The sequence below is a fragment of the Neophocaena asiaeorientalis genome, unplaced genomic scaffold, assembly GCF_003031525.2.
Source record: "Neophocaena asiaeorientalis asiaeorientalis breed wild unplaced genomic scaffold, Neophocaena_asiaeorientalis_V1.1 scaffold77, whole genome shotgun sequence".
Taxonomy (NCBI): Eukaryota; Metazoa; Chordata; class Mammalia; order Artiodactyla; family Phocoenidae; genus Neophocaena; species Neophocaena asiaeorientalis.
In genome coordinates, this window is record NW_020174645.1 from 7,752,767 (window position 1) to 7,780,180 (window position 27,414).

The 27,414-nt window shown below is 45.7% G+C and overlaps 1 protein-coding gene across 1 annotated transcript in view; it reads left to right on the forward strand.

Annotated features, from left to right (window-relative positions):
- Positions 1–27,414, forward strand: part of CUX2 (cut like homeobox 2) — a 261,994-nt gene that overhangs the window by 167,041 nt on the left and 67,539 nt on the right. The gene's annotated exons all lie outside the window — the stretch shown is intronic.

Sequence of the window (27,414 nt, forward strand, 5' to 3'; positions counted from 1 at the left end):
TACAGAGCACCTTCTGGGTGCCAGGCACTGTTCTAGGCACAGGAGCAAATAAGACAAAGTCCATTCCCTTCCAGAGCTGACCTTCTGGGGGAAGACAGATGTAATTCAGACTCTTGCGCAGCAAGTAAATATATAATTATCAGGAATAGCATGCCAGGTAAAATGAACAGCCTGTGCAGATGCCCTGAGGGAGGATGGAAGTGAGAATTGCAGGACTGAAAGCCTGGGAGAGTTGGCCAGAGTCAGTAGGCCCTCACCTGTGCCCAGACCTCTACCCACCCCTCCCATCTACCCTGCCAAGCACAGTATCACTTTGAGTCAGGCTTACCCTGGCACACTGGCCCCCATTGCTTCCCCACCCTCAACGGCCACCTCCTAAATTCTCTCCATCCACCTCCCTCCTGGCCTTGGAGCCCACAGTGTGACAGACAAAAGTCTCTTATTTATTTCCTCCACAAGGTTTATAAACTGCCCTCTAATAAAATCAGTCTGAGCACAAGCACAAAATAATAACACTTAATTAAAATACATAAAGCCAAATATTAGTGGAGATCAGTGAAGATTAAGATCAACCAAATCCTATGTCCCAGTACTAAGCAGAGGCCTTGCCTTAATGGGAGGGGGTTTCCATTTCTTGAGCACCTACTGGGTACCACACTCGGGGCTGGTGACATCGGGGATGTTGTGGGATATTCTAGAGAATTCTAAGGAGAATCCTAAGGAGAAACAAATTCTAGAGAATCAAATTCTAGAGAATCCTAAGGAGAAACAATTCTAGAGAATCCTAAGGAGAAACAAATTCAGAGAGGTTGAGACACCAAGATCACATAACTGAGAAGTAGAGGTGGGATTTGAACCCAGTGTGTCCGCACAAGTCATAGTGGCTCATTCCTGTAGCAACAACATCTAACATAGTGGGAGTTTCTCATTCACATCACAGTCTAGTGCTGGTTAATGAGGCAAGGGAGCTCTGCTCCATGCAACCATTCAGGGATCCAGGCATCTTCTGTCTTCTGGCTCTGCCTTCACTGTATCCCAGAGTCCCTTTCACTTAGTCAGTACATGGGGAAGGTTCTCAAGGGACAGACCTGGAAGTGGCCACATCGTTTCCACCCACATTTCCTTGACCAGAACTCAATTATAAGGCCATGTCCAATTTCAAGGGAGGCTGGAGATATAGTCTAACGTGTGTGCCCAAGAGGGTAAAAAGAAAAAAAAGACAGGGCTAAGAGAGCACATAACCCTGTCTGCTGCACTGTGGCCTCCCTGATGGATGAAGTAACGACCTCATTAGCTATTGGGGACTAGGATGGACTCTGGAAAACAGTAGGATTAGTACATTTTGGACAAAAGAGCAAGAAATGAATTTCAAGGGGTCTGTCAAGTCAAGGAGCAGCAAAACAAGGGCAAGGAAGAATTTTAACAATTTGGTGGGTGTTATAAAGCTCCTACTCTGTGTACTTCTTTGTGCTGGCCTGACTAAGGGAAGAAATGAGCTCTGTCCAACAAGGAGGCCAAGCCACCCATTAGGAGCCCACACCCACTAAGAAAAACTAAGAAAAAAGCAAATGTAAAGTTGGAGCAACAGGTGTGCCAAAGAGAAAGTGATTACTTTGTAGGCAAGCAATCAGGCAAGACTTCCAAGAGGAGGTGAAGTCCAAGCTCAGGTTAGGAAGACTTGGGCAGGATGGAACACAGAGAACAAGGTGTGGTGGTAAGAGCACAAGCTGCCTTATCAGGCAGACCTGGGTTTGTGTCCCAGTTTGACCACTGGCTGGGTGATCTTAGGCAAGTCACTTCCCCTCTTTCTGAGCCTGTTACCTCATCAATAATGTGGTACCTAGTGATCAGGCTAATTGTGAGGATTAAATGAGATGGTCATGTCTGGAGTGCTTAGCTCAATGCAGAGCACACAGAAGGCTTAAAATGAGTACCCCAGTGGCTGTTTGGTGAGAAGTGCCACATATCTGAAGCTATGATGTGTAGGGAGGCGGGGGAGAGGAAGAGGCTAAGAAACACACTTGGGCAGGACAAGGGGGCCTTGAATGCTGAGTTAAGTCTGCACTTCGTCTTGTGGGTAGACAAGGTGCCCAGGAGTCTTTATTGATTATGAAACAGCATGACCAGAAGGTTTTTCTAGAAAGACCCCTTTGGAGGTAAGTGGGGTGGGAGGGGGTTGACTCAGAAGTCAGGATTTGGAGCACTTGAGACATGTAGCAGTAATGATGTCCTGGTCTGAGGTAGAGGAGTGGCAAAGAGAGGGCTGGTTTGAAAGAGTTTGGAAGTGGGGGGCCAGGCCCTCACGTGGCTGATGGAGATAGAAGGCCTGGGTATCAGGCTCCGGAGGTCAGTGGGGCATGACACCATTAGCAGAAGAGGAGGAGGCAGAACTGGTGTCAGGAAGACAAGCCCAGTTGGTTTAGACACCCAGGCTCTAGGAGCCAGGGAGGCCTGGGCTCAACCCCAGCTCTGCCTCTTACCTGCTGTGTGACCTTGAGCAGGTCACATGACATCACCTCCCCCATCTGTAAAATGGGGATAATATTTGTCCCTCCCTAATAGGGCTCTTGTTGGAGGACTCCATAAGATTATGCCTGGCACATAATATGTGCTCAGGAAATGGTCCTTGTTATCACCATCCTTTTTCCTGTTGAGTCAGACCCAAAACTGGGTTAAGAAAGGGCTGATGATGAACAAGCAGATTCCTTGGATACTCTGCAGACTGTGAGAATGCTATTACTAGTAACAACCCACAGCAGCAGCCAAACCCTCCTGTGTGTTCAGTGTATGCTGTGTGCTCAGACATTCTTCTGAGTCCTCCACACATACGTTTTTTTCTTTTAACATCTTTATTGGACTATAATTGCTTTACAATGTTGTGTTAGTTTCTGCTGTATAACAAAGTGAATCAGTTATATGTATGCATATATCCCCATATCCCCTCCCTCTCGCATCTCCCTCCCACCCTCCCCATCCCACCCCTCTAGGTGGTTACAAAGAACGGAGCTGATCTCTGTGCTATGCAGCTGCTTCCCACTACCTATTTTACATTTGGTAGTGTATATATGTCAGTGCTACTCTCTCACTTCGTCCCAGCTTAACCTTCCCCCTCCCCGTGTCCTCAAGTCCATTCTCTATGTCTGCGTCTTTTTTCCTGTCGTGCCCCTAGGTTCATCAGAACCATTTTTTTTTTTAGATTCCATATATATGTGTTAGCATACGATATTTGTTTTTCTCTTTCTGACTTCACTCTGTATGACGGACTCTAGGTCCATCTACCTCACTACAAATAACTTAGTTTCATTTCTTTTTATGGCCGAGTAATATTACATTGTATATATGTGTCACTTCTTTATCCATTCATCTCTCAGTGGACACTTACGTTGCTTCCATGTCCTGGCTATTGTAAATAGCGCTGCAAGGAACACTGTGGTACATGTCTCTTTTTGAATTATGGTTTTCTCAGGGTATATGCCGTGTAGTGGGATTGCTGGATCATATGGTAGTTCTATTTTTAGTTTTTTAAGGAACCTCCATGCAGTTCTCCATAGTGGCTGTATCAATTTACATTCCCATCAACAGTGCAAGAGGGTTCCCTTTTCTCCACACCCTCTCCAGCATTTATTGTTTGTAGATTTTTTGATGATGGCCATTCTGACCAGTGTAAGGTGATAGCTCATTGTGGTTTTGATTTGCATTTCTCTAATGATTAGTGATGTTGAGCATCCTTTCATGTGTTTGTTGGCAATCTGTATATCTTCTTTGGAGAAATGTCTGTTTAGGTCTTCCGCCCATTTTTGGACTGGGTTCTTTGTTTTTTGATATGAGCTGCTTGTATATTTTGGAGATTAATCCTTTGTCAGTTGCTTCATTTGCAAATATTTTCTCCCATTCTGAGGGTTGTCTTTTTGTCTTGTTTATGGTTTCCTTTGCTGTGCAAAAGCTTTTAAGTTTCATTAGGTCCCATTTGTTTATTTTTGGTTTTATTTCCATTTCTCTAGGAGGTGGGTCAAAAAGGATCTTGCTGTGATTTATGTCATAGAGTGTTCTGCCTGTGTTTTCTTCTAAGAGTTTTATAGTGTCTGGCGTTACATTTAGGTCTTTAATCCATTTTGAGTTTATGTTTGTGTATGGTGTTAGGGAGTGTTTTAATTTCCTTCTTTTACATGTAGCTGTCCAGTTTTCCCAGCACCACTTATTGAAGAGGCTGTCTTTTCTCCACTGTATATTCTTGCCTCCTTTATCAAAGATAAGGCGACCATATGTACGTGGGTTTATCTCTAGGCTTTCTATCCTGTTCCGTTAATGTATATTTCTGTTTTTGTGGCAGTACCATACTGTCTTGATTTCTGTAGCTTTGTAGTATAATCTGAAGTCAGGGAGCCTGATTCCTCCTGCTCCGTTTTTCTTTCTCAAGATTTGGCTACTCAGGGTCTTTTGTGTTTCCATACAAATTGTAAATTTTTTTGTTCTAGTTCTGTGAAAAATGCCGTTGGTAGCTTGATAGGGATTGCATTGAATCTGTAGATTGCTTTGGGTAGTATAGTCATTTTCACAATGTTGATTCTTCCAATCCAAGAACATGGTATATCTCTCCATCTGTTTGTATCGTCTTTAATTTCTTTCATCAGTGTCTTATAGTTTTCTGCATACAGGTTTTTTGTCTCCTTAGGAAGGTTTATTCCTAGATTTTTTATTCTTTTTGTTGCAGTGGTAAATGGGATTGTTTCCTTAAGTTCTCTTTCAGATTTTTCGTTAGTGCATAGGGATGCAGGAGATTTCTGTGCAGTAATTTTGTATCCTGAAACTTTACCAAATTCATGGATCAGCTCTAGTAGTTTTCTGATAGCATATTTAGGATTCTCTATGTATAGTATCATGTCATCTGCAAACAGTGACAGTTTTACTTCTCCTTTTCTGGTTTGGATCCCTTTTATTTCTTTTTCTTCTCTGACTGCTATGGCTAAAACTTCCAAAACTATGTTGAATAATAGCAGCAACCTTGTCTTGTTCCTGATCTTAAAGGAAATGGTTTCAGTTTTTCACCATTGAGAATGATGTTGGCTGTGGGTTTGTCATATATGGCATTTCTTATGTTGAGGTAGGTTCTCTGTCTGCCTACTTTCTGGAGAGTTTGTATCATAAATGGGTGTTGAATTTTGTCAAAAGCTTTTTCTGCATCTATTGAGATTATCATATGGCTTTTATCCTTCAGTCTGTTAATGTGGTGTACCACGTTGATGACTTCTGTATATTGAAGAATCCTTGCATCCCTGGGATAATCCCCACATGATCATCCTTTTAATATGCTGTTGGATTCTGTCTGCTAATATTTTGTTGAGGATTTTTGCATCTATGTTCATCAGTGATATTGGCCTGTAGTTTTCTTTCTTTGTGACATCCTTGTCTGGTTTTGGTATCAAGGTGATGGTGGCTTCGTAGAAGGAATTTGGGAGTGTTCCTCCCTCTGCTATATTTTGGAAGAGTTTGAGAAGGATAGGTGTTAGCTCTTCTCTAAATGTTTGATAGAATTCACCTGTGAAGCCATCTGGTCCTGGACTTTTGTTTGTTGGAAGATTTTTAATCACAGTTTCAATTTCAGTGCCTGTGTTTGGTCTGTTCATATTTTCTATTTCTTCCTGGTTCAGTCTTGGAAGGTTGTGCTTTTCTAAGAATTTGTCCATTTCTTCCAGGTTGTCCATTTCATTGACATGTAGTCGCTTGTAGTAGTCTCTCATGATCCTTTGTGTTTCTGCAGTGTCAGTTGTTACTTCTCCTTTTTCATTTCTAATTCTATTGATTTGAGTCTTCTCCCTTTTTTTCTTGATGAGTCTGGCTAGTGGTTTATCTATTTTGTTTATCTTCTCAAAGAACCAGCTTTTAGTTTTATTGATCTTTGCTATTGTTTCCTTCATTTCTTTTTCATTTATTTCTGGTCTGATCTTTATAATTTCTTTCCTTCTGCTAACTTCGGGTTTTTTTTTTGGTTCTTCTTTCTCTAATCGCTTCAGGTGTAAGCTTAGGTTGTTTATTTGAGGGTTTTTTTTGTTTCTTGAGGTAGGATTGTATTGCTATAAACTTCCCTCTTAGAACTGCTTTTCCTGCATCATATAGGTTTTGGATCTTCATGTTTTCATTGTCATTTGTTTCTATGTATTTTTTAATATCCTCTTTGATTTCTTCAGTGATCTCTTGGTTCTTTAGTAGCGTATTGTTTAGCCAGCATGTGTTTGTATTTTTTACAGTTTTTTTCCTGTAATTGATATCTAGTCTTATAGCATTGTGGTCGGAAAAGATACTTGATACAATTTCAGTTTTCTTAAATTTACCAAGGCTTGATTTATGACCCAAGATATGATCTATCCTGGAGAATGTTCCATGAGCACTTGAGAAGAAAGTGTATTCTGTTGTTTTTGGATGGAATGTCCTATAAATATCAATTAAGTCTATCTGGTCTAATGCATCTTTTAAAACTTGTGTTTCCTTATTTATTTTCATTTTGGATGATCTGTCCATTGGTGAAAGTAGGGTGTTAAAGTCCCCTACTATTATCATATTACTGTCAATTTCCCCTTTTATGGCTGTTAGCATTTGCCTTATGTATTGAGGTGCTCCTATGTTGGGTGCATAAGTATTTACAATTGTTATATCTTCTTAGATTGAGCCCTTGATCATTATGGAGTGTCCTTCTTTGTCTCTTGTAATAGCCTTTATTTTTAAAGTCTATTTTGTGTGATATGAGAATTGCTACTCCAGCTTTCTTTTGATTTCCTTTTGCATGGTATATCTTTTTCCACCCCCTCACTTTCAGTCTGTATGTGTCCCTAGGTCTGAAGTGGGTCTCTTGTAGACAGCATATTTAGGGGTCTTGTTTCTGTATCCATTCAGCGAGCCTGTGTCTTTTGGTTGGAGCATTTAATCCATTTACATTTAAGGTAATTATCTATATGTATGTTCCTGTTATCATTTTTTAAATTGTTTTGGGTTTGTTATTGTAGGTCTTTTCCTTCTCTTGTGTTTCCTGCCTAGAGAGTTCCTTTAGCATTTGTTGTAAAGCCGGTTTGGTGGTGCTGAATTCTCTTAACTTTTGCATGTCTTTAAAGGATTTAATTTCTCTGTTGAATCTGAATGAGATCCTTGCTGGTAGAGTAATCTTGGTTGTAGGTTTTTCCTTTTCATCACTTTAAGTATGTCCTGCCACTCCCTTCTGGCTTGCAGAGTTTCTGCTGAAAGATCAGCTGTTAACCTTACGGGGTTTCCCTTGTATGTTATTTGTTGCTTTTCCCTTGCTGCTTTTAATATTTTTTCCTTGAATTTAATTTTTGATACTTTGATTCATATGTCTTGGTGTGTTTCTCCTTGGACTTATCCTGTATGGGACTCTCTGCGCTTCCTGGACTTGACTATTTCCTTTCCCACATTAGAGAAGTTTTCAACTATGATCTCTTCAAATATTTTCTCAGACCCTTTCTTTTCTCTTCTTCTTCTGGGACCCCTATAATTCGAATGTTGATGTGTTTAATGTTGTCCCAGAAGTCTCTGAGACTGTCCTCAATTCTTTTTATTCTTTTTTCTTTATTCTGCTCCTCAGTAGTTATTTCCACTATTTTATCTTCCAGGTCACTTATCCGTTCTTCTGCCTCAGTTATTCTGCTATTGATTCCTTCTAGAGTATTTTTAATTTCATTTATTGTGTTGTTCATCATTGTTTGTTTGCTCTTTAGTTCTTCTAGTTCCTTGTTAAATGTTTCTTGTATTTTCTCCATTCTATTTACAAGATTTTGGATCATCTTTACTACCATTACTCTGCATTCTTTTTCAGGTAGACTGCCTATTTCCTCTTCATTTGTTTGGTCTGGTGGGTTTTCACCTTGCTCCTTCATCTGCTGTGTATTCCTCTGCTTTCTCATTTTGTTTAACTTACTGTGTTTGGGGTCTCCTTTTCTCAGGCTGCAGGTTAATAGTTCCCATTGTTTTTGGTGTCTGCCCCCAGTGGGTGAGTTTGGTTCAGTGGCTTGTGTAGGCTTCCTGGTGGAGGGGACTGGTGCCTATGTTCTGATGGGTTGGGCTGCATCTTGTCCTTCTGGTGGGCAGGGCCGTGTCCGGTGGTGTGTTTTGGAGAGTCTGTGAACTTAGTTTGACTTTAGGCAGCCTCTCTGCTAATGGGTGGGGTTGTGTTCCTGTCTTGCTATTTGTTTGGCATGGGAGGTCCAGCATTGGAGCTTGCTGGCCATTGGGTGGAGCTGGGTCTTAGTGCTGAGACAAACATCTCTGGGAGAGCCCTCGCCGACTGATATTATGTGGGCCAGGGAATTTCTGGTGGTCCAGTGTGCTGGACTCAGCTCTCCCACCTCGGAGGCTGAGGCCCAACAGCCGGCTGGAGCACCAAGACCCTGCCAGCCACACCGCTCAGAAGAAGAAAGAAAGAAAAATAACTGAACCCTAGGACAAATAGTAAAAGCAAACCTATACAAAATCACACAAAGAAGCATACACATACACACTCACAAAACAAGAAAAAGAAGAAAAAATATGTGTGTGTGTGTGTGTGTGTGTAAAGGAAGAGAGCAACTAAACCAATTAACAAATCCACCAATGATAATAAGCACTAAATACTCAACTAAGATAAACATAAAACCAGAATCAAATTAGGTGCAGAAAGCAAACCCCAAGTCTACAGTTGCTCCCAAAGTCCACCACCTCAATTTTGGGAACATTCATTGTCTATTCAGGTATTCTTCAGATGCGGGGTTTATCAAGTTGATTGTGGGGTTTAATCCGCTGCTCCTGAGGCTGCACAGAGAAATTTCCCTTCCTCTTCTTTGTTCACACAGCTCCTAGGGTTTAGCTTTGGTTTTGGCCCCCTCTCTGTGTGTAGGCCACCCTCAGGAGTCTGTTACCCACCCAGACAAGAGGGGGTTAAAGCAGCAGCTGATTAGGGGTCTCTTGCCCACTCAGGCAGGGAGGAGGAAGGGGTACAGTAGTCATAACTGGAATGTGGGCTGAGCCTGAGGCGGCAGAGGCCAGCGTGATGTTGTAACAGCCTGAGGCATGCCGTGTGTTCTCCCTGAGAAGTTGTCCCTGGAACACGGGACCCTGGCAGTGGCGGGCTACACAGGCTCCCGGGGGTGTGTGGATAGTGACCTGTGCTTGCAGACAGGATTCTTGGTGGCAGCGGCAGCAGTGTTAGCAGTTCATGCCCGTCTCTGGGGTCTGAGCTGATAGCCGTGGCTCACGCCTGTCTCTGGAACTTGTTTAGGCGGTGTTCTGCCTTCTGTGGGCACACTGGGAAGGAATCCCCTCTCCTCTCGCACCCCGAAACAAAGGTCTCTTGCTTCTCTGGCAGGTCCAGACGTTTTCCCCAAACTCCCTCCGGGCTAGCTGTAGCGCACTAGCCCCCTTCAGGCTGTGTTCTCGAAGCCAACCCCAGTCCTCTCCCTGGGGTATGACCTCCGAAGCCGGAGCCTCAGCTCCTAGCCCCCATCCGCCCCGGCGGGTGAGCAGATGAGCCTCTCGGGCTGGTGAGTGCCAGTCGGCACCGATCCTCTCTGCGGGAATCTCTCTGCTTTGCCCTCCGCACCCCTGTTGCTGCACTCTCCTCTGTGGCTCCAAAGCATCGCCCCCGCCCACCCCCTGTCCTTGTCAGTGAAGGAGCTTCCTAGTGTGTGGAAACTTTTCCTCCTTCACGACTCCCTCCCAGAGGTGTGGGTCCTGTCCCTATTCTCTTGCCTCTGTTTTTTCTTTTTTCTTTTGCCCTACCCAAGTACGTGGGGATTTTCTTGCCTTTTGGGAAGTCTGAGGTGTTCTGCCAGCATTCAGTAGGTGTTCTGTAGGAGTTGTTCCACATGTAGATGTATTTTTGATGTATTTGTGGGGAGGAAGGTGATCTCTACATCTTACTCCTCCGCCATCTTGAAGGTCTCGCCCATACTAACTTTTAAAATCATTGCTGCAACCCTCTGGGATAGGACTTATAGTTATGCCTATTGTAGAAATAAGCAAACTGAGGCATGGAGATCGGACAGCTAGGAGGTGGTGTGAACAGCCCAGGAGCTTCGGTTTATGCAGATCCGATCTGCCTGGGAGGTAAAGAAGTCTACTTTGGGCCCCAGGGGTGCCAGGTCCAGCTCTTAACCCCATGACCTGGGGTGAGACAGGGAGAGAGAGGGGGTCTTGAAGAAGCCAAAGGACCAGAGGTTGTGGCCTGGTTGGCACTGGTTCAAGAGAAATGCCCAGAAGATTTTGTTGTTTTATGTTCTGCGTAATTGTGAGACCTGGATTCAAATTTTGGATCTGAACTAGTAGCTTCAAGTTAAAAAATGATTTTTTAAATCTCTCTGCTTTAGGCTTTTTTTTTTCCTATAACAATTGCAAAAATAATTGTCAAAAAAATTGCCTCCTAAGAACAGCAAAAACTTTCTAGCATCCAGTGTGAAGAAGGGTCATTGTGTCCATACCCACCTCCTGATAATTTGATCCCAATTTATCCTCAGTAGAGCTGTTGTGCTGGCCTTCTGAGCCTTTGCACATTCTGTTCCCATCCCTCAAAATGCTTTTCCTTCATAAGTCCCCTGAAAAATCCCTGCTTGTCTCTCAAGGCTCCAGCCAAATATTGATCCTCTAGGTCCCTATCCTCACACCTGTGCCTCCTGGATTATGGGCCTCTCTGCCCTCTGAACCACACTCCCAGCGGGTGGGCATGGGCTGTTGACATCTCTGCCTCTCCTAAAAATGACTCAGGCATCACAGAATCCAGCCGTCTTGTTTTCCAGATTAGTTTATCCAGCCCTCTCTGCTGGCAGCCTGGGTGAGCGCTTCAGAAGACAGACAACACACAGCTTGGCTCCCTGTGTATAACCCTCCAGTAACGTCTACCACTACCTGGAGTGAAATCCAGACCCCTGACCACCAGCTACGAGGCCCTCTGCCTTCAATCTCTCATCTTGTTCCCCTTCTTCTTTGCATCCTTTATGCTCTTGTTTGGAAGTACACTCGCCCACACCTCAGGGCCTTTGCACCTGCTCTTCTCTCTTCTTGAGGCTGCTTCTCCCCCTGTTTTGTCCACTTAATGCAGAGGTTCTCAACCTTGGCACTATTGACATTTTGGACTGGATAATTCTTTGTTGTGGGGAGCTGTTCTGTGTGTTCAGTAGTATTCCTGGCCTCCGCCCACTAGATGCCAGTAGCACCTCTCTCCTCAGTGGGACAGCCATCAATGGCTCCAGACAGTGTCCCCCTGAGAACCACTGACCTAATGCCTACATGTCTTTCAGATCGCTGTTCAAATGTCACTTCCTCAGGAAAACCTTTGTGGGCCCCCCACAGATTTAATCAAGCTTTCCTGTTACATATGCTTATAGGAGCCTTCACAATACTTAGGATAGTTTGTAATGTTTATTTGCTTAATTGTCCAAATAACGTTTGTTCCTCCCACTTAACCAAAGAAAGGAAGGAGGACTTTGTAGACCGTTATGTTCCTGAGTCTCACATGGTGTCTGACACACAATAGATACTGAATAAGTATTTATTAAATGAATGTTGACACAAAGTAATTGGCAAACATTGCAATGGCTGTTTCTGTGTTTCAGGCAGCATTCTGAGCACTTTACAGATACCAATTTATTATTCCCCCTGACCACCCTATGAGGTAGATATTATTATCAACATTTTACAAATGAGAAGAATGAGGCACAGAGACATTAGGTAACTTGCCCAAGGTCACACAGCCAGTAAGGGGCAAAGACAAGATCTGAACCCAGGCAGCGTGGCTTCAGAGTCCTTACCCATAACCATTATTTATTAAGCACCTACTGTGTGCCAGGCCCTAGGGATACAGTAGTAAACAAGAACTACATTGCCCCAGGTTCCAAGAATTCCACTCAGTTCCAGAAAGGTGGCTCTGTTTATAGGTGCAGACGTTCAGGTGCAGAGATATTCAGACGCTGAGCAAGGCCACACAGCCAGTTGGCAGCAGAACACCTCTCTTTATTCCAGGCTTTATGTGCTTCCTACTATACACCCTGTGTCCACAGGGTAGGGACACTTTGACGATTTAACCAGTCAATTATAATAATATTTTTCTCTCGGAATGTTTAAAAGAAAAAAAGTTGGCTTGCTAAGGTATAATCATGGCTCAGAGGCCAACCTGACATTAGTTATTAATTAGGCCATTATGCATTCCACAGTGATAATTGCTTTGCTGCAAAGTCACCAAGCATGAAACGGACCTAGCAGAGAAACGCAATCAATCTGAGAAGTCGCAGCCCAGTTGCGTTCTCTCACCTTGAGTCGGGTGTACGCCAGAGCGGGAAACAAAAAGAAATTAATGCTACATCAATAGGCAATAGCAAGCCGGCCCCATCCCATTCCTTCCCCGGGATGATCGTGTGCCTGGGCGCAGGGATGGCGTTTAAGTGAAGTTTATCAGCGACAACGGCCATTTCTCTTTGATCTCCTAGCCAGTGGAAATCTGTTCATCTCCTTTCCTTTTTTTCCCATCTTGGGAAAGGAAAAAAGCCATCTGTTTGCCTCGCCTGTTGCTTTTGCAGTGAGTAGGGTGGGGGAACAGCAGCTGCTGGGCTGCCCAGGTGTCAGGAACAACACAGCAGCTCTTCCTGTGTTCTGTCTCAGTCTACGTTCTGTCTCTGGCCTTGGTAGAGCAAGAAAGGAGACGCCTACCCCACGCTGAGCCTCCAAGTGGGAGGTGTCAATGTCGAGGGCAACTGGAAGTCCATCTTAAGAGAAAACCTTGGGGTACAAGAAACAAAAATCCACCCTAGCTAGCCTAGATGAGGAGAATTTATTATAATATTAGCTATGTGATATTTATGGGGTATCTTTTGTATACTAGATGCACAGTTGTGTCATTTAATCCTCAGCAGGGGTATTTTTGGTATATCCCCCATTTTACAAATGAAGAAACTAAGGCTCATCATGGTGAGTTGTCTTGCTGAAGGTCCCACCTCTAGTGGTAGAGCTGGGATTTGAACCCAAGCTCATGAATACAGCACTCTCCTGAGACCACACGAGAGGCTGGAGAAAGCACAGCTGGCCTTCCAGAGCATGGGACAAGGAACCAAAACAGCTCAGAAGCAAAGGAGTGGGGTTCCTCATCTTGTCCTCTCTCTGGGCCGGCTTTCTCACACATGGTAGATGGAAGGTGGCTCCCGCCTAATGGCCATCTCAGTCCCCAGGTTCACCCCAAAGTCACTGGAGCTAACTACCTGGACAAATCAAAATCAACCAGTCTCAGATTTAAACTGTTAGGATAACGAAGATCATTGGCCTAGCCCAGTGTCTGCCCCTGGTACATCAGCCATGGACAGGAAGATGCCTCAGTGCAGACATCAGCCGCTGTGGCCGATCTCAGGGGAAGAAGGAAGGTCACAGACTCGCAACTTACCGTTGCCTAATTCAGCTTCTTATCATTTTGTCCATTCACACAGTCCTGATTCTCCCTCTCATCTAACCCCTTCAATCAGCCACTTCACATACTGGAGTTACTACTACTTTCCTGCAGACATTTGGGGTTTTGCTCCTGGAAGAGTAGTAGAGTGATTCTTACAGAGAGCGTAGATGACCGTCTACCTCAGGATTTAGAAAGCCCCAAAGGTGTACAGATCTCAACCAGCCCAATCATCTGTATTTTGCCCAGAAGTCAAGATAAAGAAATTCATTATGCTGAGAATGGGTTGTTTCCAGTTCTCGCTCATTGAAGCCAGGCTCTGGCGCCATCTTGTTTCATTCTTCCACGTGATTTGCCTGCGCCAAGACCTTATATACCCCACATCCCCACATGTTCTCTGTGAAAGGAGAGTAAAACCCAGCGAGCCCAGCTCCAGTGTTTGAGAGATTATTCCCATTCCAAACAAGATGGCAACCAAGACTGGTTGAAGACTTCCCACATTGGCTCAGCTCCTCAACGGAGCCTCCAACGCATGTTTCAGTGTTTGGCCAAGCCCTTGAGGGGTAGGTGGAGCGGTCTGCTGCTTCTGTGACATTGATCACCAGAGCTTGGGATGGCCAAGCTAGACAACCCCTTAGAGTTAAGCTGTCACCCTTAAATGTCTCTGATACTTAAGCATACTCAGCTGCACAGCCTCTTAGGAAGTTCTTCTCAGGAGCTGACTCATAGTGTGAAGTAGGACTTAGAGGTCTCTGTTATAAATGTTGCTTTTTCAGTGTATAAGGCGAGGGGACCCTGACATTTTGAAAAGGAGTAAGAAGACCATGTTCTTCCATCCCTGTTTTCTTCACTTGATGGGGACAGACATAATCATTCATCATTTCAACAAATGTTTGTTGGGCTTCTACTACATGCCAGATGCTATTCTAAGTGGTGAACAAAACATTCTAGCAGGATATGTTAAATCAGTAACAGCTTGCTTGTTGGAGGACCTGCTCACTTTGACATGGACCCAGCTCTATTCTGGCTTAATCCTGGCCTGATGTGGTTACTGTTATTATCCCCATTTTACAGAGGAGAAAACTCAGAAAGGTTAGGTGACTTTCCTTAGGTCACAACAGAAAGGCTAGGTGACTTTCCTAGGGTTACAACAGCAAGTAGTAGAACTGAACCTAGTTGATATCCTTCTAGACCAGGGGTTGGCAAATTATATATAGCCCATGGGTCAAATCCAGCTCCCTGCCTTTTTTTGTAAATAAAGTTTTTTTTTTTTAACAAATTTATTTATTTTATCTTTGGCGGTGTTGGGTCTTCGTTGCTGTGCACGGCCTTTCTCTAGTTGTGGCGAGCGGTGGCTACTCTTCATTGTGGTGCACGGGCTTCTCATTGTGGTGGCTTTTCTTGTTGTGGAGCACGGGCTCTAGACGCGCAGTCTTCAGTAGTTGTGGTGTGTGGGCTCAGTAGTTGTGGCTCACGGACTCTAGAGGGCAGGCTCAGTAGTTGAGGCGCATGGGCTTAGTTGCTCCATGGCATTTGGGATCTTCCCGGACTAGGACTCGAACCCGTGCCCCCTGCATTGGCAGGCGGATTTTTAACCACTGCGCCACCAGGGAAGCCCCTGTAAATAAAGTTTTATTGGCACACAACCACACAGTGTCTGTGGCTGCTTTCACTGTACAAGGGCAGAGTTGAATAGTTCCGACAGACCATATGGTCCACAAAGCCAAAAATATTTATTCTCTGGCCCTTTACAGAAAAGGCAAGATCAAACTTATAAATTTTGAGTGGTTGAATTTGACTCAGAGAATGCATATCTTCCTACAGTCATTTCTATCTTCCTCCCTCCTTTCTCTCCTTCTTTCCTTTCTTTCTTCTCTTTATTATGGAAAAATTCAAATACATGAAAGTTAAAGAGAATAAAATAATGAGCCACATGACCCAGTTTCAATGATTATTCACTCATAGCCACTTCCCTTTTGCACCCCTGGATTATTCTGAAGCAAATCCAAGTTGTATCATTTCACCTGTAAATATTTTAGTGTATAATCTCTAAAAAATAAGGAATCTCTTTGTAAACATAACCACAATATCATCTCATCCAAAAATCTTTAACACTAATTTCTTTTTTAAATTGAGATATAATTGATGTATAGTATTATATTAGTCTCAGGTATGGAGCATAATGATTCAATATTTGTATATAATGCAGAATGATCACCACAAGCCTACTTAACATTCGTACCACACACAGTTGCAATTTTTTTTCTTCACAGTAGTTTTTTAATATTATCAGATATCCAGGCAATGCTTCGGTGTCCCTTATTGGCTCCTCAGGTTTCTTTTAGTTGTTTTATGGTGTATACCAGGACTCACACAGGGTCCATACATTGAGACTGATTGATGTGCCTCTTAAGTATGGCAACTAACTGTCTATTGGTTGTGCTAGGTGTTTCCATCACGAGGTGTATAATGTACCTCCCAGTCAATTCCTTTTTTTATGCTGTTGTTAGACAGGCCCTGGACTGAGGGGTACCTGAGATGCAAAACTTTGGGTTTTAAAGCTGAGAAGCTCTTCAGGTGTAAGACTTTTCAGGCTAAAACTGGGAAAGTCCAAGACAAACTAGAACAAGTTGGTCATGCTACCTCTGCTACCTGTTCTAACCTGTAAGCACCCTGCCCATCTTTTTTTTTTTTTTTTCTTTTCTGATCTGTATGTGGAAATAACTGGCTATTTTTCTTGAAGACATTCCCCTGATCACAGCTGATTGCACCAGGGGCCGACACTGGTCTCAAGCTAGGCCAACAGTATTCATTATCTCAGGAGTTTGAGTGTGGGACTGGTTGAGGAAGCCAAGAAAGCTGACCTCAAGAGAGGGCAGAGCCAAGGGACTTGCCTCGTGCAGTAGAAGCACCCTCCTTGCTTCTGGACTGTTCTGGTTCCTCGTCCCACCCTCTGGAAGCCCAGCTGCACTTTCTCTGGCCTCTCATGTGGTCTCAGGAGAGTACTGTGTTCATGAGCTTGGGTCCAAATCCCAGCCCACCACTAGCTGTGGGACCTTGGGCAAGTCACCTCACCTGTAGCTGGGATTTTGCTGATTGTGCCCCTGTGGTGTGGTTTGACCGGTTCCTCTGTCCTCTATATTTGCTGTACATGGGTAATTGGATCTAGAGGCTTGATCATATTCAGGTTCAATATTTTGGCAAGTCTATTCGTAGGTGGTGCTAGATGTTTCCATCACGAGGTGTATAATGTACCTCCCGGTCAGTTCCAAGATGGGGGTGGGGTCAGCTAGAGGCAGGTACCAGCCTGATCAGGCCAGGTGTGGCCGCCTAGGGACACCTAAACCTCCCTCCCCCCGTATGTCAGGAAACCATAGCCGATGTCCTCTGATAGTTAACATTCATCATTAATAATGGAAGCGGAAACCAAGTGATTTCATAGCTGTGCGAGGTAATTAAATTACTTACATGAATCCACTCACACTTGATTATTTCCACGTTTCCCACCAAACATATGCCTTTCCTTTGTTTGCTGCCATCCTGAGCTGCCAGCTGGGAGGATAAGGATTGAGGGGGCTTCACCTGTCTTTGAGAAACAGCAAAGAAAGTGGGGTTCCCCATCCAAGCCCCCCTCCCCTGATAAATGGAAGCCCTTCCTCCCAACAGAGCATAGGGGCTAGAGCATCATCTGCATTTCCAACCTAAGGTGAACAGTTTTTGCTGTATTTCCCCCTGTAAATCATGTTGTTTCCACGTTTTGTTGTATGGGATAGCAGGAGGCAAGGAGGGGAACAGAAAAATTCCTTCCATGAAATTGATGCTGTCAGTGGTCCTGGCAAAGAGAGAATGAGAAAAAAAGTGAGAAGCATTTGAACTACAAGGTTTGCTCTTCTACTTTGTCAGGTGCCAGGGGATGGAGTTGGGATACAGCAAAAGAAGCTGGCTGTCCCCCACCCTGGGTATCTTCTGTTTGTGTTCAGGTACCTGATGGGGTTCCCAGAAGGGCAGAGGGAAAAGTTGGGGGCCACATGACATTCCATACCCCAAAGCAGGGCTGCAAGCTCAGTTGCCCACAGGGGCCCTGCAGGTAAGCTGAGTGAGCACCACAGGCACAGGTGAGACAACAGAGAGGAGTGGGGACTGAGGCAAGCTGGAACTTTGTGTGCCACCTCAGGAGTGGCCTCTTCCCAGCTCGGGCAGATGACACAGTCCGGTCTTGCAGTGCACTGTGGGAGCTGAGAGCACAAACTTCAAAGCCAGGCTACCTATCTCCAAATCCCTGCTCTGCTCACTTTCCTAGCTCTGTGACCTTGCGCAAGTGTCTTGACTTCTCTGTGCCTCCATTTCCTCATCTGAGAAGTAGAAATGAAACTACATCTACCATTGATGTGCTGGAGAGACTCACAGAGCAAACTCCTCGGGCAAACTCCTCGGGTGGTCGGTGACATTGGTAGCTTGAAATCCGCCATGGTGGGAATTATTGGCACCATGGAAATTGGCAAACACTACAAACTAGGACCCTTTTTTTTCCCACCAGATAACCAGTTGTTAAATCTTTATCAGCACATCACTGCACCCACCCTAAAGGGCTTTTATGAGGATTTTGAGACTTAGTGTGTGTAAGCCCTTAAAGCAGTGCCTGGCACACTTTAAACACTCAGTAAATATTCACTATTATTACTGTTTCCTTTTTTTATGCTGTTGTCACACAAGAACAGAGCCCTCTGTGGCCACATTTTCTCATTTTTCCGGCAAGCTGGAAATCTTAATTTTTATGTAAAATTTCCTGATCTTTAAATGTTGGCTGAAAATGAACATTTTTTACACGTGAACAAAGCCAAGTGCATGACGGGATTTGGACCATGGGCCCCACATTTGCAGCCTTGGGCTTAGAGGGAGGAGTGATGAGCGTCGTTTGATTATACCAGATCATTTCTTACCTCGGCACATGCCACCCTCTCTCCCTCCTCTGTAGCTCAGCAACCTGCTCGTCCTTTGCAAGCCAGTGCTACCTCCTCCTTGAAGCCCTCCTCTAGCCAATGCCCCTGCAGAATAAACCCCTCCCTCCTTGACTCCCCCTCCTCAAAATGCTGCTTGTCTTCTGCCCTTTTCTATGGTCGGTCTCTTTCTTACTCTAGGACTTGTGGGCTGGGGCTGTGGTTGATTCTTCTTTGCATAGTGCTTAGCACATTGAGGATCATAATAATTAATAATACTAAAATGAACATCTGTTAAGTGTTGTCTGTTTGCCAGGCTGTGAGCTAAGCAATTTTTGTGTATATCACCTTTAATCCTTATCGTAATCCTCAGATGTGGAAACAAAGGCTCAGAGAAGGCCAGTGGCTGCCCAAGGCCACAAAGAAGTAGGGAAACTGGGAATCGAATTCGACTGGAAATCGAATCAGCCCACGTCAGGAAACTGCGCCCGTGACTCCTTGCTGCACAAACTGGGCAGGAGACAGAGTAGTGCCCCAAGTGTCCAGCTGAGGCTCTCATGGAGCTGTCTTGAGCCACACTCCACAGAGACATCCAGAAATGATGATGCTATATTTAAAAGCATGGGCAGGTGGTGCTTCAGTGGCATTTGGGTGGCCGCCTCTCCATAAAGGGCATGCATGCTCTTTTAACTTAGCTCTTCTGCTCTGGCATTTCAGAGAACTTCCCAGGATGGCCTCAAGAGGGGAGACTGCAGCCACCTGGGACCCCTGCAGGCCTCCCTGCAAGGGCAAGGACACCCCGGCACATGGTCGACAGAGCCTGGGGCAGTGAGAGCTCAGAGCCGAGGTCAGGGTCATGAGCCAGCTCACAGCAGGAGCAGGAGTCCCCTGGGCCCGGTGCACAGACCCCTGGACTGCTCTGTTTCAGAGGCCGCTTGTTGCCAGGCTGGCTGGGTGGTTCTTGGCATTGCTGACCCTCAGCCCACATTCCGGTGATTTGGTTCCAGCCCTCATGTTCCAGCAGTTTCCACCTTTCACATTCCCCCCAATAGCACCAACTTCTAACACCCTCAGACCCCTTTGCCCAGAAATCCAAGAACCATCTATGGATGGCTTGGCCGATTTCACTCCATATTTAATGGTGAACAAAGCATATCTTAACTGCTGGTGTCACCACACAGAAGCTGGATCTTGTTGTCCCTACTGTCTAGGTAGAGAAACCGAGGCAGAGAGAGGTGAAGGAAGGATGTTCACTCATCATTAAGTGCTGGCAGGGCGGGTACTCTGCCAGCTGCTTCTCCTCCCTGATTTGATCCTCCTGGCAGCTCGTCACATCATTGTACCCATTTTACAGTTGAGAAAGCTGAGGCACTGAAGGCTCCGTGACTTGCCCAAAGTCACGCAGCCAGAGATGCAGGTTTCAGACTTAGGTCACTCAGAACCTGACTCCAAAGCCCGTGTGCTTTCCAGCCCTTCCTTGAATCCACAGGCCTTTATTAAGCCCCAGCTGTGTGTGTCCCTGCGCTCTCCTCCTGCGCTCACTCACCCCTCTCCTCCGTGGCCCACTTAGCACCACCATTCCCATCAGAACACAGAGTAGACAAGCCCTGCTGGTCTTTCCCAACTCTGCCTATGAGTTTCTCACCATTTAGCAAGGCACAGAATCATCCAGATGCTCTAAATGGCCCTTTTTTCTGGTCCCAGGTAGACTTGAGTTGGGAGGGCCTAAGCATTTTTATTCGGGGTGGAGGGCTCACACAGGATCTTGTTACAGTTTGGAAGGGAAGTTTGCCAGACATGTGGGGCTGCCTGGAAGTGAGAAGTAGGACCAGTACAGGACACCCTGCTTAGCGTTCCTGTTTCTAATATGCCTGCGAAATCACTATTTGAAGGGTGGAGTTGGGGGCTGATGGAACTCAAGAAGAATGTGGAGAAAACAAAGCAAGCAGAAAAGGGGTATCAAGTCTAGGCCAGAGTGAAAACGCCAGTGCCGACGCGGTCCCACACCTGTACTGCAGGTGCACAGGAGGCCCGAGGTGAACTGCCGACCCCTGGCCTGCCTCAATGGAAGGCTGCTGCTTGGCCCCAGGCAGTAGTTGTTGGTGGAAACGTGGTCCCAGGCTGGCCAGATCCTCTGATTTTCCAAGAAAAGCCAGCAATTTGGATCTTTTCTCAGTTTTAAATGCTGCCTCAATATATATGCACACATTTTCATGCTCACAGTACTTTATGAAGGTATAATTTACATACGGTAAAATGCGCAAATCTTAAGTATGTAACTTGATGAATTTTTTTGGCTCAAATATTTTTAAAACACTTGAGGGGCCAAGAAAACATGTCCGTGGGATGTATCTGGCCCTGGACCCATCATTCATGACCCTTATTATGCTGTCTGACACCCATGATCAAGGTAGGACGCTCACACACGACAGTATGCCATGGGAGAGGGGGCAGGCTTTTGGAGAGAACCCAGTGATAATCCCATTAGTCTCATGGCTAAGGGCACATGCTCTGGAGTCCTGAGTATGAATCCTGGCTCTGCCACTTGCTGTGTGACTTTGAATAAGATAGATCTCTCTGACATCTTGTTTTCCCTACCAATAAAATCAGGAAGATAATGTTACTGACCTCATAGGGCTGCTGTATAGATTGAATGTGTTAATGTGATAAATACCGAGAGCAGTGCCTGGTACCTAGTACCTGCTTTATACGTGTTCACTACTCTTTTTTTTTTTAATTGATGGACTATTTTTTAGAGCAGTTTTAGGTTTAGAGAGAATTTGAGCAGAAAGTATAGAGCTCTCTACCCCAGCTCCCCTGTTATTAACATCTTGCTTTAGTTCAGTACATTTGTTACAATTGATGAACCAATATTGATACAGTATTATTAACTGAAGTCCATTGTTTACATTAAGCAGTCACGTTTTCTGTTGTACAATCTTCCTTGACAAGTGCATAATGTGTATCCACCATCACAGTATCATACAGAATAATTTCACTGTTGTTTTAAATCGGGAATCTTTGTTAGTCCTTGTGGCTATTGCAAAGAAAAGACTGGCTGTGGCTTATGCATAACTTCAGGTGGGCATGCGGGAGCCCCATTCCTTACACTCAGGGAAACACAGCATATTCAGGCGTGAGAAGGGGACATTTTAGGGGTGAACTTGAGTCTGTTCTAATTTACCAAAAATGGAAGCTACTCTCCCACTTCAGGTGGGAAGTTGCACAAATCCAGGCCCAAATTCTCTGCTGCACAGCTGGCTCTGAATCCAGAGACCAGGTTCACATGCTGCCTCGACGTCTCCTATATGACGTGGGACTGCCGTATCAGCCTCTCTGGGCCTCTCAAACAAGAACCATCCTCCCTGCCAGTGCCACCTCTGGGAGTGAGTGGAGGCTCAGAGGCATTAATTCCTGTGAAAGGTCTTTGTAAATTATAAAAAGCTCTAGATTAAAATTGGAAAGTATTATGATCATAATCAGTTATAGAGAAAAACTGAGCTGTTGTCAAAACAGGCCTGGTTGTCAAAGGCTGAGCCACAGAATATGGTTGCATGTAGGGGCTTCATGACAGTCATGCATGGCTTGTCCCTCTGGGGTGAGGTAGCCAGAAAGTCAGGCACACAGCTAGGGCCTGCCTGGAACAGCAAGGTCCAGGCTGGGGCACCCACCCCTGGGTTGCTTCTGCTCTTGAAGCCTGCCAGCCGAATGCCAATCAGCACGGAGCCATGTTTGTGATATCGGCAGCTCCCAAAAAGAGGAAATTGAACACAGATGCTTCCAGCGCCCATGAGAATGAATCTCAATCATCTGACTTCATATACTGGCCACACCCTGGGCAGCACGGGAAACATAACTTCTTTCCTGCTCTCATATATAAATGGCCTTAATAGCTTTTCAACTCATTATATGAGCACATAGTTGATTTTTTTTAATACCCCAAAGCAAAATTTATTTGTAAGTCACTAAAGAAAGCCTCCTGTCCTGTCCCTTTTATGCTGGGAGCCCTCAGAAGAAAAGTGAAATTGTGTATTCACTGCTAAAAAAAGCTCCGGCTTATACAATTTTAACAATAGAAAAAATGATCTTTGTGCTTCAGTGCATGGATGCTTAAAGGAAAACAGGCAGTCTGTTCAGGTGGCTGGTGAATTACAAATGAGTGGTTTGCCTTTGTTTTGAGTGACAAGCAATTTAAATGCAGTCTTATGTGGAGGCCTAGAAATTCTTTTCCCCAGAAGAGAGAGCAGGAAAAAAAAGAAAAAAGCTTCCTTTTTTTGAGCTGAGAGATTATATGAGTTGCCACTGAGCGGAGGTGAGAAGTTAGAACTTCATTTGATAATTATAAAATCAGTAGTTTGTGATTGGACATAATTGTTGATTATACTGTTGCTAATAGCAGGCCTGCCAGCCTGCGCTTGTGGGACATTTCATTTTTGCGCCGCTTCCAAGCTGTGAAAGCCAACCTGGCGTGGGGCACCGTTTCCGAGATCTCAAGGAACCTGACATAAATGCATTCGGGGGCCCACATTACGTTGGATAAAAAGTGTTCATTAATGCCAACATTTGAAAACACTTTGCTCTGTGCCTTATTTTTAGCCTGGGGATAATTACAAATATTAAAATAAAATTGCATGGTGTTTTTCTTTCCTCCCTCATGCTCTCCCAGCAGACCCACCCCTTGATCCAAGCCTGGGTAGGCTTCCAAGGCCTTGCACTGCTTTTGATTAAAATCCCAGTGGGGTGGAGATCGATGTGTGGGGAGGAGAGTGTTTGTCTGTCTGCTTGAGTGAATTTGAGCTAGAGACCTGAAACTCAGCACCTTCACTTTACAGATGGGAAAGCTGAGGCTCAGAAAGGGGGTGTGACTTGCCCAAAGGTGAACAGGGACACAAGGCCCCAGCTGAAACCAGAACCCAGGTCTGCTCACTCCCAGGTCCAGCTTTTCCTGTTTCCCACACTGCTGACAGCTTCCCTGAGATGTCACGACCTCTGGGGCAGATCCTGGGCCTCTGTCCCCTCACACTAGGTGTTACTCCATCAGAGAGCCTGCAGGAGATCTCCACAGAGCCTTCAAGGTTGCAGCATAGTTGGGTTGCAGGGTGGATGAGCGTCATTCTCCATCATCCTTCTAGATGTGGGTTTTTATTTGTTTGTAGTTCAGAAGGATTAGCTCAGAGAGCCTCTTAAGTTCCTTCCTTATCTCATTCATTCATTTTTTCATTCAGTCATTGTTGATTTAGTGCCCACTCCTGACTTGTCCTGTTGTGGACTGCGAGGGAGGAGAAAATCACAGCAGCAGCTGTTCAAGATCATCCAGTTGTTCACACCCCAAACCGTGAAATGTCCTTGACACCCCTCTTCCTCTCACCTCACCCCACATCTACTCTGTGTTTCTGAGAAACAAATCCTGTGGCTGGACCTTCAGAATGGATCCAGAACCCCAGCACTTCTCCCCACCTCCACTGACACCACCCTGCTCTGAAATGCCATCCTCTCGCCTGGACTATTAAAGTAGCCACCTCCCTGGTCAACCTGCCTCCACCCCAGCACCCCCTCAGTCCATTGTCCACAGGACAGCCAGAGGAATCGTGTTAAAACGTAAGCGGACCATGTCCCTCGTCTGCTCTAAGCCCTCCCGTGGCTACTCATTCCCCTCGGGGAAAAAGCCCAGGTCCTCACAATGACCTACAAAGCTCTGCCCCTACCCTTTGATCCCTAACCTCATCTCGTCCCCTTCCCCTACCTTCTCCCACTACACTGGCTTCTTTGTTGTTACCCAAACAAGGAAAACATATTCCTGCCCCAGGGCCTTTGCACCTGCTATTCTAGCTGCCTGGAATATTCTTCCCTGAGATGGCCAAATGACACACCCTGTCCCCTTCTACAAGTCTGCTCAACTGTTCTTTTCTCCCAAGGCCTTCCCTGGCCCTACTAGGCAGGACACACATCCCTACCCCAGACTCCCATCTCCCTCCTAGCTTTATTTTTCTCCCTTGATCACTTTCTCACCTTCTGTATCATGATTTCTTTTATTGCCTGCCTCTGCCTTTAGAGTGTCAGCTCTGCAAGGGTACAAGTTTGGGTCAGTCTTGCTTGGTACTGAATACCCAGTGCCTAGAACAGCCCCCATCCTTACAAGATGCTCGATAAATACCTGCTGAGAAGATGAATTTATTGGACATCGGTGATGTGTCAGGCGCTATGTTAACACTTTACATGCATTATTTTATTTCACTTTTTTAAATGCCAAAAAAAAAAAAGCTAGTCCCAGTCCCAGCCCTCTGGATGCTCACAATCTGGTTGGAGAAATGGAACAACACCCAGATGACAAGTTAGCATGAGCACGGGCCTGTCATCAGATGCTGACTGATGGGTGAGTTCCTGGTGCTCAGGGGAGATCGGGACAAAGCACAAACTCTCCCTTAACTAGAACACGAGCACCAATCAGGGTGCCTGGTACTTTTCCGGACATCTCCAAAGAGGGAGCCCCACTGCTATCAGTTCCTCTCCAGCCTGAGAATCGCCCCCCAAGGATGACACATAGACAGTGACACTCTTTCTTCAGCAGACATTTATTGAGCACCTACTGTATGCGAGGCTGTGTGAATAGACAGACCCACTCTCCCCTGGTGGGGCTCAGACCTAAGAACTGACAAACCCAGCCATGAGATGGCAGCTTCTGGAGCTAGACGGTCAGCTCAGGCTGTTGTAACAGAATACCACAGACTAGGTGACTTAAACAACAGAATTTTATTTTCTCACAATTCTGGAAGCTAGCAGTCCAAGATCAAGGTGCTGGCACGGTTGGTTTCTGGTGAGAGCTCTCTCTTTGGTTTGTAGATGGCCACCTTCTTACTGTGTTCCTCCATGCTTCTGCATGCCTATGTCTCTTCCTCCTCCTATAAGGACACCGATCCCCTTAAGACTTCATTTAACCTTAATTACCCCCTTAAAGGTCCTATCTCCAAATATAGTCACATTGGGGGGGCACAGTTCAGTCCCCCCACCTCATGGAAGTTTTGCAAGGATCGAGTGAGTTAATGCATGTACAGCACTCAATACATGTTTGAGGGTCTTGTGGAGGGTGCAGGATGCCTCCCCTGGGGCATGCACATAGTGGGTGTTCAGTAAATACCGCTTGCTTTTATTGTAGTTACTGAACTCCTGCTTGTGTCCATCACTGTTGCAGGTTGAGGCACTGGGAGGAAGATCTAGAAACTGGACCTACAGCCCTGGAAGAGGGGATCTCAGAGCTCAAGATTGAATTTGAATTAGTGTTTTACAGCTGACGATTTAAAATAAATTTGTGATTTATACCTGAGAATTCAAAACAGTGAAAGGTGGACAGATATGTTCATTTTATTCCATCCCATCAGGCTCTAGAAGTGGCTTTTGCTGGCTCCTGAGCCTCAGCTAGGATGTGGCCTTTCTGGGACCCACTCTGACCCTCCCTTAGGAATGTCCCCGAGATCTCAGAAGGCCAGAGGGGGTCCCAGCCTTCTGCTCTGTCCAGACAGGAGCCAAGAGAGCCCAGCTCAACAACAGCTACCAAAAACAAGAGTCAAACTCTTATTTCTTATTTAAGCCCTGACATTAAAGTGTACTTTTCATTTGCTCAGCCACATCAATGACATACGGCAGAGTGAGCATTAGTGCTCACCCAGGAGCAAGGCCTCCAGCAAACACACTCTGTGAGGCAGAGGAGACAGGTCCTGCTGAAGACCCGGGCACTTGGCTTCTCCTGGCCTCGCTGTGCCCTGCCCACCTGCCGGCCTGGCTCCTTCAGCCCTTTCAGATATTCCAGCCCCTTCCACAAACCCCTACCAGAGATTCAGTCCCAAGTGAGGGTTAGGATCATGGGCTTTGGAGTCTGACTGAGCTGGGTGTGAGTCCCAGCTCCCGCACGGTATGGCCTTCGCCCTTCTGTGCCTTGATATCTTCATCTGTTAAATGGGCAGTAACACCCCCACCCCGACCTGGGTTGTGAGGATTAAATGAGTTAATATTTGTCAGACACTTAGCAGAGTGCTTGACAGAGTCAGTGCTCAGTAGTCACTGTTGATAATAATAATTCTCATATCAGCCAAACAAGGTAATTGTTATCACCTTTTACAAGTGGTAGGACATCAGAATATTACTATAAGTAAAAGGGATTTATCACATAGACTCAGAGTAAGATGTGCGCCTTCTGGATAGTTTGGCCAAACTTCCCTAATGTATAAATTTCCCTGAGTACGTTTATATCCTCAGAGATAGATGGCCATGTACTTGGATGCCTCTTGGATGTACTTGGATGCCTCTTCTGTTGGGGAGCTCAGTACCTCACAAGGCAACCCATTTTGAGAACTTAGAAAGATTGAGCCTCATTGAAATTTCTACCTTCTTCCCATCCTGGGCTGCAATCTTTACAGTCCAAAATACATGTACTCCTCTCAACGCAATAGCCAGAAAGATCTTCAGCTGATTGTAGACTGCTCTTGTAGTGTGTCTCCCTGAGTCTGCTCCTCCCTCTTGGCTAAATGCACCCCCATGCGCCTCCCCACCTTCAGCCCCAACCATGTCCTGGATCAGGAACTTATCTCCTAATCATCTCTCGAATCAGTTCTTTTCTTCCCCTCTCCAGCACCACCCTGGACCGGGACCATCACCTCTCCCAGACCCTGCGGCAGCCCCTGAGCAGTCACCACGAGCCCCTTCCCATCTGAGCCAGTCACTCCCCTGCGTCGCGGCGGCCAGGGTTTCCTTCTGCTCCTCTGCATGGCCCACGGCCGCTGCCACCCTCATTCTCTGTGCTCCCCGCACTGCTCCACACCCCTGCTCCCTTCACTCTGAGCCCTCGTTCCATCCGCCTCCATGTCTGTGCCTCCCTTACTCTCCATGACTCCCTTCTCCTGCCTGCTCCCCTCAGTGTCTGTGAACCCCCAGCTCTCTGCTCTCCATGCCCCTCACTCTTTGCATAACCCTCACGCTCTATTCCCCCTTCCTCTGTCTCCCCTCATTCTTCTTGCTCCTCTTTGCTCCCCATGTGCCCCCGGATCTTCACTCCCCAAAAGGAGAACCAGGCCTCAGAGG